The sequence below is a fragment of the Oncorhynchus gorbuscha genome, unplaced genomic scaffold (genome assembly GCF_021184085.1).
Source record: "Oncorhynchus gorbuscha isolate QuinsamMale2020 ecotype Even-year unplaced genomic scaffold, OgorEven_v1.0 Un_scaffold_1284, whole genome shotgun sequence".
Taxonomy (NCBI): domain Eukaryota; kingdom Metazoa; phylum Chordata; class Actinopteri; order Salmoniformes; family Salmonidae; genus Oncorhynchus; species Oncorhynchus gorbuscha.
Genome location: NW_025746105.1, coordinates 27,600 through 41,034, shown reverse-complemented (window position 1 = coordinate 41,034; position 13,435 = coordinate 27,600). Strand labels below are relative to the sequence as shown.

The 13,435-nt window shown below is 42.4% G+C and overlaps 1 long non-coding RNA gene across 1 annotated transcript; it reads left to right on the top strand.

Moving 5' to 3' along the window:
- The first annotated feature begins 2,520 nt into the window (after window positions 1-2,520).
- Window positions 2,521-7,803, top strand: LOC124022066. The gene is made up of 4 exons (XR_006836337.1): window positions 2,521-2,634; window positions 3,316-3,647; window positions 4,926-5,059; window positions 6,938-7,803. It is a non-coding gene; the product is annotated as an uncharacterized LOC124022066 (long non-coding RNA).
- Window positions 7,804-13,435: the final 5,632 nt, after the last annotated feature.

Genomic DNA, 13,435 nt, shown 5'->3' with positions numbered 1-13,435 from the left:
AACCATTCACAGAGACAAACTGATATCTTTCCGACAGATAAGATCTAAACCAGGCCAGAACATGTCCGTGTAGACCAATTTGGGTTTCCAATCTCTCCAAAAGAATGTGGTGATCGATGGTATCAAAAGCAGCACTAAGGTCTAGGAGCACAAGGACAGATGCAGAGCCTCGGTCCGATGCCATTAAAATGTCATTTACCACCTTCACAAGTGCCGTCTCAGTGCTATGATGGGGTCTAAAACCATTTCCTATACATTGTTTGTCTTCAGGAAGGCAGTGAGTTGCTGCGCAACAGCCTTCTCTAAAATTTTGGAGAGGAATGGAAGATTCGATATAGGCCGATAGTTTTTTATATTTTCTTGGTCAAGGTTTGGCTTTTTCAAGAGAGGCTTTATTACTGCCACTTTTAGTGAGTTTGGTACACATCCAGTGGATAGAGAGCTGTTTATTATGTTCAACATAGGAGGGCCAAGCACAGGAAGCAGCTCTTTCAGTAGTTTAGTTGGAATAGGGTCCAGTATGCAGCTTGAAGGTTTAGAGACCATGATTATTTTCATCATTGTGTCAAGAGATATAGTACTAAAACACTTGAGCGTCTCTCTTGATCCTAGGTCCTGGCAGAGTTGTGCAGACTCAGGACAACTGAGGTTTGGAGGAATACGCAGGTTTAAAGAGGAGTCCGTAATTTGCTTTCTAATAATCATAATCTTTTCCTCAAAGAAGTTCATGAATTTATCACTGCTAAAGTGAAAGTCATCCTCTCTTGGGGAATGCTGCTTTTTAGTTAGCTTTGCGACAGTATCAAAAAGGAATTTCGGATGGGACTAGAGTATATGTTATGTAGAGAACCATTCACCCCTTTCATGTATGGGACTAGAGGATATGTTATGTAGTCAGTGGTGTAAAGTACTTAGGTAAAAATACTTTAAAGTGCAACTTTTTGGGGGTATCTGTACTTTACTTTACTATTTATATTTTTGACTACTTTTATTTCACTACATTCTTTAATAAAATATTGTACTTTTTACTCCATACAATTTCCTTGACACCCAAAAGTACTACATTTTGAATGCTTAGCAGGACAGGAAAATTGTCAAATTCACACACTTATCAACCGAACATCCCTGGTCATCCCTACTGCCTCTGATCTGGCGGACTCACTAAACACAACTGCTTCATTTGTAAATTATGTCTGAGTGTTGGATTGTACCCCTGGCTTTGCTTATGTCTGAGTGTTGGAGTGTACCCCTAGCTTTGCTGATGTCTGAGTGTTGGAGTGTACCCCTGGCTTTGCTGATGTCTGAGTGTTGGAGTGTACCCCTGGCTTTGCTGATGTCTGAGTGTTGGAGTGTACCCCTGGCTTTGCTGATGTCTGAGTGTTGGAGTGTACCCCTGGCTTTGCTGATGTCTGAGTGTTGGAGTGTACCCCTGGCTTTGCTTATGTCTGAGTGTTGGAGTGTACCCCTGGCTTTGCGTAAATTTAAAAAACAAGAAAATGGTGCCATCTGGTTTGCTTAATATAAGGAATTTTAAATGATTTCTACTTTTATTTTTCATACTTAAGTATATTTTAAACCAAATACTTTTAGACTTTTATTAAAGTAGAACTTTACTGGGTGACTACTTTTAGAGGATATGTTATGTAGTGAACCATTCACCTCTATCATGTCTGAGAGTAGAAGATATGTTATGTAGTGAACCATTCACCTCTATCATGTCTGAGAGTAGAAGATATGTTATGTAGTGAACCATTCACCTCTATCATGTCTGAGAGTAGAAGATATGTTATGTAGTGAACCATTCTGGGAGTAGGGAGTCCAGTGTTACGCACATCACCTGAACCCAGGTTGCACATAGAAAGCATCGGTAGAGTTAGAAATCATTGTCACACACTCTGGTTTGTTATATTTACCTGCCTATAGTATATTTACCTGCCTATAGTATATTTACCTGCCTATAGTATATTTACCTGCCCATAGTATATTTACCTGCCTATAGTATATTTACCTGCCCATAGTATATTTACCTGCCCATAGTATATTTACCTGCCCATAGTATATTTACCTGCCTATAGTATATTTACCTGCCTATAGTATATTTACCTGCCTATAGTATATTTACCTGCCTATAGTATATTTACCTGCCTATAGTATATTTACCTGCCTATAGTATATTTACCTGCCTATAGTATATTTACCTGCCTATAGTATATTTACCTGCCTATAGTCTCCCTAATAACAGGTCACAACAGTGTGAACTAACTTTGAAAAGTTGATGGCTTGTGTCCATTTGAAGTGGTTGTTGTAGCGTTCCATTCCAGTTGTACTTGAAGTGACTGTCTTTGAATGACAAACACACAAATTAATGCTCTGAAAATAATTGTGTTTTGTTGTTTAACCTCATTTATCCCTAACCTATGACTGTATCACACACACGTAGGCCTACTTAGTGTTCCTATTGGTGGAGAGGTTCTAGAGCAGACACCACTGTGGTATAGACATTCTGTATATTTCCTGTTATTTGAAGGCTCAGTTTAGTTGTGATGTGAAGATCTTGTATTGGCAGGATGTCTGCACTCTGTCTGTGTTGTGCAGTCTTCCTCTGTCTCCTTTGCAGCAACCTGGCTGAGAAAGGTGAGTGGTGTTTATTTGAGTTTTCTATTGGGAGGTGGACATCCTTTTGAGTTCATGGAAAGGGGTGGTTTTTTATTTAACATTTCATCTAGTCAATTTTACATTTAAAATATATTATGTTCAGTCGACTCCTGATAAGCGCACTTTGAATAAGTACAATACAATTTTCCAGTCTCATTTCAATGACATGATTTTCAATAGCTTGCTCCTGATAACTGCATATCTGGCACAACAGTCCCAAGACATTGCCTTTTTCAGGAGTCCACTGTAATCTAGAGTCCACTGTAATCTAGAGTCCACTGTAATCTAGAGTCCACTGTAATCTAGAGTCCACTGTAATCTAGAGTCCACTGTAATCTAGAGTCCACTGTAATCTAGAGTCCACTGTAATCTAGAGTCCACTGTAATCTAGAGTCCACTGTTATCTAGAGTTGCAATATCATAGATATACAGATGCTGTTTTCAAGTCATTTACTTTTCAAGCATAATATTCAAATGAGAGTAGTAGATGGTTCCTTGTATTCATAATCCATTTCCAAAAATAGACCCAGACTTGTGTGAAACTAGTTTTGGGTCGTAAAGATCTCCTTAATTGGTTGGTATTGGCTTATCCTTAAAACAAAAGATCTGACACATATGTTGTGTGTGTTTTTCTTCCATTCTCCCATCTGCTCATGAAAGGGAGCAAGGGACTGCTGGTCCGAAAGCAGGAGGGAGACACTATGACCATCCACTGCAGAACCTCTCTGCCAGACCAAGAAAACCTGAGTGTGTACATGCGCCTAACAAAAGAGATTCTAGTCCTCTACTTTCACCAGGCAACAGAAAAATTAACCCTCCACGAGAGGTTGAAACTCAGATTGACGACTAACGGAAGACTCAACAAAATGGACATCACCATCACAAACCTGACCATAGAAGACTCTGGGGCCTACTGGTGTGTGTACAGTGTTTATAAGAAAAGCAAGATTGAGACGACTGAGGGGAAGGAGCTGTTTTGCTGGTGGTGAATGGTGAGTGTCTCAGCCAGTCCTGATTCGTTCCCTAACCATCCATTTGGCACTTACTGCACCCTTCAATGTTCAAGTTCTTTGTGGTCTTATGCTCAAGCACAGTGACATGCTTCACTTGCCAGCCTTACCCTACAATGCAGCATTCAATATCAAAATAGTATAACTAATAAGCAATTAAATAGAAAACAAGATGAGAAATAAGATAAGGAGCTGGATAAATGGATATGAATGGTAATCAGTAATCCATGAACAGCAGTGTAGTGGTAGTAATACATCTAATACAAAAGGGGAGCAGTAGTTATGAACCATTTAACAGTCTTATGGTCAGGGGACAGAAGCTCTTTAGGAGCCTGTTGGTCTGAGCCTTTATGGACCGGTACCGTCTGCCGGACGGCAATTTTTCTGTCCTTTCACAGCCTGGCATGTATGTCCTGGATACAGATCTGTACGTTGGAAGCATCTCCACTGGTTATACCTATCACGATCCTACAGATCTGTACGTTGGAAGCTGCTCCACTGCTTATACCTATCACGATCCTACAGATCTGTACGTTGGAAGCTGCTCCACTGGTTATACCTATCACGATCCTACAGATCTGTACGTTGGAAGCATCTCCACTGGTTATACCTATCACGATCCTACAGATCTGTACGTTGGAAGCTGCTCCACTGCTTATACCTATCACGATCCTACAGATCTGTACGTTGGAAGCTGCTCCACTGGTTATACCTATCACGATCCTACAGATCTGTACGTTGGAAGCTGCTCCACTGGTTATACCTATCACGATCCTACAGATCTGTACGTTGGAAGCTGCTCCACTGGTTATACCTATCACGATCCTACAGATCTGTACGTTGGAAGCTGCTCCACTGGTTATACCTATCACGATCCTACAGATCTGTACGTTGGAAGCTGCTCCACTGGTTATACCTATCACGATCCTACAGATCTGTACGTTGGAAGCTGCTCCACTGGTTATACCTATCACGATCCTACAGATCTGTACGTTGGAAGCTGCTCCACTGGTTATACCTATCACGATCCTACAGATCTGCAAATATTGAATGGTAATGGGGTCAAGAGGAGGGTTAGGGAACGATTCAGGACCATTGTCTTAATGTGATCTCTGAGCAGCGCAGTCTCATAGGAACTAATCCTAATTTGAGCTACCAGGCTGTAACTTCTAAACAAGTTCAGACTGGTCAGCTTGTTGAGTTGTATTGGACTGAACTGAATTAAAACGTGTGCTACCCTGGTGTGTTGCTGTGCCACAGATGAGGAGTGTGACCAGAATGACGCGTCCTCAGGGCTAGGAATGTCCTGGTATCTAGTCCTGGTCTCAGCTGTCACTGCTGGCTCTGTGCTTCTCCTGAGTCTGCTCATCCTCTTCATCTGGGTCATCCCCAGGGTAAGTACTACAGTAAAGTGTGTGTGTGCCCACATAAAAAATACTGCAGTTTACTATAGAATACTACAGTAGTGACTATAGAATTCTGTAGTAAACTGTAGTATATAGTACAATACTATACACTGTAGTATCCCTCAATCATGTGTAGTACTTAATGTTGTAGTATACTGCAGTATTATCTGAAAAAAACCTGAGTAAATTCTACAGTATTGTCCCCAAAAACACTACAGTCTGCAAAAACACTAGACTTTAACGATAGTAAATACTACAGTATTTAATTTGCACAACCCCTAACCATTCCCCTCCCCATATCCACATTTGTACTAGGTTAGTTCAGAGCTTCTGGTTTTTTCTATATCTTCTCAGACCCCTGTCCTACCTACCTACCTACAGGTTATGGAAAATGTTCTCTTTTAGTATTTCTCCAGTAGTAGTATTTGAAAGATAATAAAACTAAAATACTATAGTAAATACTACAGTAATGTCCGCAATGGCACAACAGTAAATACTATAGTATATTACAGTCCGCAAAAACACGACAGTAAGTACTACAGTATACAATCCGCAAGCACACTGCAGTAAATATTACAGTATACTACAGTAAATACTACACACTGCAAAAACACTTAATTAAATACGTATATAATACAGTTAATTTTTCATCATACAATACATCATTAATTTACATCATTATTTTTACTATAGTTAACTGTAAATACTAGAGTATAATACAGTAAATACTACTTTAGTACGCAAAAACACTACTGTAAATACTACAGTATATTACAGTCCGCAAAAACAGTAAATACTATAGTATAAAATACAGTTTTATTTTACTACAGTATTCATACTATAGTTAATGGTAAATACTACAGTAAATACTACTTTAGTCCACAAAAACACTATAGTGAATACCACAGTATTTATATCATAGTATACTGTAGTATTTTTGTGTGTGTGTGTGTGTGTATGTGTGTGTGTGTGTGTCTGTGTGTGTGTATGTGTGTGTGTGTGTGTAGGTGTTTAAGCTTGTGAATCTGTGTGTAGGTGTTTAAGCTTGTGAATCTGTGTGTAGGTGTTTAAACTTGTGAATCTGTGTGTAGGTGTTTGAGTGTGTGTGTCGGGTGGCAAGATTGCCACCTCAGCACTGTCTCCACTGACCTGTCTTTGGTAGGGAAATGCACAGTTTTTAACTTCAGCCTTTTGCATTGACTCATATATGTAGACCTGATGGAATCTGTTGGGGAAGTTATGTTATCAGTACTGTCACAACATATTTGACAGGATATAGCTCCTTATACTAGACATGTTCAGTGGTATTGTTTGATTTCATCTACATTGATCGTATTTCATGAGTTATGAACTGCTTCTGGGGCCTTGCGCAAATTCTGCCCCTGCATATTCCGTCTCATATTCCATGTGTGTGTGTGTGTGTGTGTGTGTGTGTGTGTGTGTGTGTGTGTGTGTGTGTGTGTGTGTGTGTGTGTGTGTGTGTGTGTGTGTGTGTGTGTGTGTTTGTGTGTACAGTATACATGTACATTTTTGACATTTGCAATGTGTTGATGATAATGTTAGTTCAATTAATTTCAATTCCATACAAAAGGTATTTACTGAAACACAAGACCACTTCTGACCCCCCCCCCTTCTAAAGACACGGCGACAGGAAGCCTAGAGGTTAAGAGCATTGAGCCAGTAACAGAAAAGGTGCTGGTTAGAATCCCCGAGCAGACTTGGTGAAAAATGTGTTGCTGTGCTCTTGAGCAAGGCGCTTAACCCTAATTGCTCCTGTAAGTCGCTCTGGATAAGAGTGTCAGTTAAATGTTAATAACATAGCGTACTAATAGTACCTTTTCTGACCAAGATCTCTTGTCTTCCCAGTTAAAGGCATGGCGTGCAACGATTAGACCAACACAGGGCAAGAGTAGCGATGTCTATGAAGACATGCGCACCACCATCAGACGTGCACACCCCCCTCAGATGGGTTATTAGTGATGTTGCACGGCAGCCATCTTTACTTTTGGCACCAACCTAAGACAGGTTGCTACGGGTGTTGCACAGCAGCCATCTTTACTTTGGGCACGACCTTCGGACAGCTTGTTACTGATAATGCACGGCAGCCATCTTTAATTTGGGTCCAAATGGAAGCTCATGTCAGCTGACTAGGAGACAATTATGTAAACATACTGTAATGATGTCAACGAAGGACTTTGAAAGATATATTCTCAGGTTGTGTTAAGTAGCAAGGGCTTGCATCAAGGATGTACTCTTATGTCAGTCATTCAACCTCAAGGTAAGATACCTATATACTGTAGCTACTTAAGTACACAGCATTGTATGTGACTGACATCACACATTGTAAATGGTTGTTCATACAGAGGTTTGTTATAGTCCTTGACCCTGACATAGCAGGTAGAATTTGAGTCTTGTAATTACAACCACAATTTAACTTGAAAATAGCACTGATTACTGTGCATGGAATTTCATTGTCTTTAGCTGTACATTCTATTTTTCTTTATAGATTGACAATATATTTTTTAACAACTTTTAAATGTTGAATTGATTCTCTATTGTATATATTTTTTAACATATTTGATGGCATTGGGCCTATGCCTATTTTTCAGACGCCAGGCAACTTTTACTGCTACTTTATTGTAATATTTAGCATTCTTCAGTTCCTGTACTGATCATGTTGTTCCTGTAATGACAGTCTATTTTTTTATAATAAATGAGTCATAAGATTAACAGTTCCGTTTCTGTGGTCATTGTGGCATCTCATGTTTTTCACAACAGTTTTGTGATGTTTGCATTTTAAGAACCCACATCAGCAGGGCTCGTCTCTCTAAAGGAAAACGAGTGTATTTTTTATATTTGCTGGACAGGCTGGGGTTGGTCGGTCCTGCTGTCACCTTACAGCACTTACTGTATGGCCCACTAACTAGCTGGCCCACTAACTAGAATACTGGGATTTACCAATTAAATCACCTGCTGTCACCTTACAGCCTTTACTGTATGGCCCACTAACTAGCTGGGATCCAATCACAGGTCTACAGAATACTGTGTTCCCCTTCCATTTACTCCTGTCTCTCTCATTAAATCACCTGCTGTCACCTTACAGCCCTTACTGTATGGCCCACTAACTAGCTGGGATACAATCACAGGTCTACCGCTTTACTGAATACTGTGTTCCCCTTCCATTTACTCCTGTCTCTCTCATTAAATCACCTGCTGTCACCTTACAGCCCTTACTGTATGGCCCACTAACTAGCTGGGATACAATCACAGGTCTACCGCTTTACTGAATACTGTGTTCCCCTTCCATTTACTCCTGTCTCTCTCATTAAATCACACAAATATGAAAAGGAGTGGAAACACACTCTCCTTAAAAAAACAGTATTCTGAATGCCTGAATGACTATCAGTTAATAAGTCCACCTACTGACTCATTAACACAAGAGTTATACTGCATTCCGATTACACTAATGTGTGTTAATGCAGAATCATTTTCCAGTGGAGTGTCATTCTACAACAACTTAATAGCTATGTTCAGGGTTTCCAATAGAGCAGTGGTTCTCAACCCCTGGTCTGTGGACCACCACTGTTCCCTGAGATGTTAGTGATTGGTCCCTTAGATGGTTGGCTGACACAAATTAAGTTTAACCTAGTTTGTGTTAATCAAAGCATTTTTGGATGGGGAGAGGAGTCTCTGCTCAGTCTCTGAGGCAAAAAGGTTCAGAATCGTTACATCTAGAGATTCGTTATATCTAAAGCCTTGCAAGGCAGTCTTTCCATGAGTCAAAAGGCAAGGGCCTAAATGTCACACTAAAGCATGCACAACACCAGACCACAGTGGAGGTGCATGTTGTTTTCAGTGTACACATCACTTACGTGTGGTCAAAGTTTGGTTAAAGCTGTGACTTTCTTCTCCCGCTGTGGACCCGGGTATTTTTATATGGTGCAGCAAGTGTACAGTGTATGTACAGAGGTGTGTCCTTGTGTGGTGTTTGTGTTGTGTTTGTGTGTGTGTTTGTGTGTGTGTGCTTTTGTGTGATGGTAGTGGTATGGTTGTGTTTGTGTGTGTGTGTGTGTGTGTGTCTGTGTGTGTGTGATGGTATTAGTGTGTGTGTGTGTGTGTGTGTGTGTGTCTTTGTGTGTCTTTGTGTGTCTTTATGTGATGGTAGTGGTATGTGTGTCTTTGTGTGATGGTAGTGGTATGTGTGTGTTTGTGTGTGTGTGCCTGTGTGTGTTTGTGTGTGTGTGTGCCTTTGTGTGATGGTAGTGGTGTGTGTGTGTGTGTGTGTGTGTGTGTGTGTGTGTGTGTGTGTGTGTGTGTGTGTGTGTGTGTGTGTGTGTGTGTGTGTGTGTGTGTGTGTGTGTGTGTGTGTGTGTGTGTGTGTGTGTGTGTGTGTGTGTGTGTGATGGTAGTGATGTGTGCATGGAGATGGCATAGAGACGAGACTAAGACTTCCTGCCTTGTGCACGTGTGTTGGTGCAGCGTGTGGTCGAAACTGCAAGCAGAGAGGAAGTCAAGACCCCCGTTTACAGGAATACAACATGGGTTACGCTTACTTACCCACACAACCATGATGTTGACTAGCTTGATTAAAGGTCAATAGTCATAACCTTCACCACAAACTGGCCAAGTACATTTTCACTCAGTCCCTGCTGATGTTTACAGTGATTTCAATCCATCATACAGTATTTCTCAGGACATTTTCACATACTTCAATTTCTGAAAAAACAAACATACTTTATGTTATGTGTTACACTCACAGCCAGTCATTTCCTGTTTAGCTGTAACATTGCTGATTCTGAAGTATGGGCCTGTACGTCAATTCAAAATAAGTTCCATATGACTTCAATCACTTTCTGACTGCACTCCTTTCATTTGAACGAAACTTTCCATGTTTGCCCATAGAGTAAGGGCTCAGAAAGTGACTTTTTGGACCTGAATGCCAAAACATTCAAAGTTGACCCATTTTGCATTCTCACACCATACCATGAGACATCCATGTCTTCATCACCGAACGGTTGAGTTTGACATCATTTGAAAGCTTACGAACAGGCTTGTCAAACTGTAAAAAAATGGGTCTACTTTGAGCACCTCTATCATGAGTGTTTTGGCATTCAGGTCCAAACTGTCCCATTCTGACCACTTCCACCATGGCCAAACATGTATGAAACGTTGTGTTCAAAGGGGTGCAGACAGAAAGTGATTGAAATCATATGGAACGACCCAGAAGACATCCTCAGGAGGACAAAACACAGGTGTGCGAGATACTGTGAAATAAGAATGTGTGAACTGTGAGTACTTTGTCGAGAGATTATGTGACAGCACTCACAACATTACACCTACTTTCTTAAAGTGTTGGTCCTGTTTTTCATGACCTGAAATAAAAAAGGAGTATATCTGTCTGTAGCAAAGCCCTTTTGTGGGGAAAAACTCATTCTGATTGGCTGTGCCTGGCTCCCCAGTGGGTGGGCCTATGCCCTCCCATGCCCACTCATGGCTGCACCCCTGCCCAGTCATGTGAAATCCATAGATTAGGGCATTATTTATTTATTTAAATTGACTGATTTACTTATATGAAGTGTAACTCAGTAGCATCTTTGAAATGAGTGCATGTTGCGTTCATATTTTGGATCAGTATACATGGTGCTGCATCTGACTGAGAGGATGTGGTTATAACAGCCTACATTTCATAATAGATGCAGTAACCTACATACAGTAATTTCAAAACATAGATAAGAAAGAATTGATAGGATCATCAGTTAAGTTTGCAACTGATTGTTTTGTATTGAAAGTACTGATCATGGGTGAGCAGGCAGGTCTCCCGTGATACAAGTCAGTATTCAACGTCCATCCATGTCTGAGGACTTCGGGAGCAGAGTATGTGAGCGGAGCAGAGCTGGAGAGAGGAGTTGAGCTGGAGAGAGGAGTTGAGCTGGAGAGAGGAGCTGAGCTGGAGAGAGAGTTGAGCTGGAGAGAGGAGCTGAGCTGGAGCGACGAGCTGAGCTGGAGAGAGGAGCTGAGCTGGAGCGACGAGCTGAGCTGGAGAGAGGAGCTGAGCTGGAGCGACGAGCTGAGCTGGAGAGAGGAGCTGAGCTGGAGAGAGGAGCTGAGCTGGAGAGAGGAGCTGAGCTGGAGAGAGGAGTTGAGCTGGAGAGAGGAGTTGAGCTGGAGAGAGGAGCTGAGCTGGAGAGAGGAGCTGAGCTGGAGAGAGGAGCTGAGCTGGAGAGAGGAGCTGAGCTGGAGAGAGGAGCTGAGCTGGAGAGAGGAGCTGAGCTGGAGAGAGGAGCTGAGCTGGAGAGAGGAGCTGAGCTGGAGAGAGGAGCTGAGCTGGAGCGTGGAGCTGAGCGTGCCCAATTTGACTGGAGCGTGGAGCTGAGCGTGCCCAATTTGACTGGAGCGTGGAGCTGAGCGTGCCCAATTTGACTGGAGCGAGGAGCTGATCGTGCCCAATTTGACTGGAGCGAGGAGCTGAGCGTGCCCAATTTGACTGGAGCGAGGAGCTGAGCGTGCCCAATTTGACTGGAGCGAGGAGCTGAGCGTGCCCAATTTGACTGGAGCGTGGAGCTGAGCGTGCCCAATTTGACTGGAGCGTGGAGCTGAGCGTGCCCAATTTGACTGGAGCGAGGAGCTGAGCGTGCCCAATTTGAATGGAGCGTGGAGCTGAGCGTGCCCAATTAGACTGGAGCGAGGAGCAACTTTCCCAAAGGCTGGAGCATCGGCTGCTTCTCGCTGCTCCAATTTCACTCCAGTAGCGCTCACTTCACCAGCTCAGGGCCCGGACCAGCATGCATCTGTAGTCTACTTGTGTGCTGCTATAGCTCCTTGCTTTAGCAACTCATCTACTATGCTACATTTTTCACAAACAAACTGATGAAACACACAGGTGAAAAATAAAGGTGACTTACAAAGATGAGGACCAATAGCCAGATAGGGAGTGCAGTGATGTAGTGTCCACAACTAAAGTATAATTGTGCAATCTGAAAAGACAGGTATCCCTAAAGCATGATGGTGTACTTAATACGTGCACATGCTAACAGAAAGGAACGAGGTGGGTAGCGAGCTAAGTGTGTCATTGTAGCAAAGCATTTACAAACATAAAAAAAAATAATCTGATCTCTTAAATGTTCCGTCCATTTTTGTTCTATGTTCTATAAAATTCAGAAGGCATGGCACATCTGAGCTATCTTTTTTGCAGATGCATGGTAACGGTTGAATAAAATGAGAAAAAATAAGAAACCCGCACGCCAAAACATTTCTGCAGCTTTGAAGGTCCCCAAGAACACAGTGGCTCCATCATTCTTAAATGGAAGAAGTTTGGAAGCACCAAGACTCTTCCTAGAGCTGCCCGCCCAGACAAACTGAGCAATCGAGGGAGAAAGGCATTCGTCAGGAAGGTGACCAAGAACCTGATGGTCACTCTGACAGAACTCCATAGTTCCTCTGTGGAGATGGGAGAACCTTCTCTGCAGCACTCCACCAATCATGCCTTTATGGTAGAGTGGCCAGAAGGAAGCCACTCTTCAGTATACATGACAGCCTGCTTGGAGTTTGCCAAAAGCACCTAAAGGACTCTCAGACCATTAGAAACAACATTCTCTGGCTGATGAAACCAAGATTGAACTCTTTGGCCTGCCAAGCATCACATCTGGAGGAAACCTGGCACCGTCCCTACAGTGAAGCATGTTGGTGGAAGCATCTTGCTGTGCGGATGTTTTTCAGCGGCGGGGACTGTGAGACTAGTCAGGATCGAGGCAAAAATGTCTAAAAACCTGTTTTTGCTTTGTCATTATGGGGTATTGTGTGTGGGGGAAAAAACAATTTAATACATTTTAGAATAAGGTTGTAACATAACAAAATGTGTGAAAAGTCAAGGGGTCTGAATACTTTCTGAATGCACGTGTTGTGTTTTACTCTGTACTGTAGAGTTTTATAGATTGCCAGTTGGTGTGAATGTTATAATGTTATAGACATCCTCAAGAATCTGGGACACGTGTCTGTCTATAGGAAATGTTTAGAACAGTAACAAACGTCAAGCCATACTAGGTTTCTATTCTCTCTCTCTCTCTCTCTCTCTCTCTCTCTCTCTCTCTCTCTCTCTCTCTCTCTCTCTCTCTCTCTCTCTCTCTCTCTCTCTCTCTCTCTCTCTCTCGGCCTCTCTCTCTCTCGGCCTCTCTCTCTCTCGGCCTCTCTCTCTCTCTCGGCCTCTCTCTCTCTCTCGGCCTCTCTCTCTCTCTCTCGGCCTCTCTCTCGGCCTCTCTCTCTCTCTCTCGGCCTCTCTCTCTCTCTCTCTCTCGGCCTCTCTCTCTCTCTCTCTCTCGGCCTCTCTCTCTCTCTCGGCCTCTCTCTCTCTCTCTCTCGGCCTCTCTC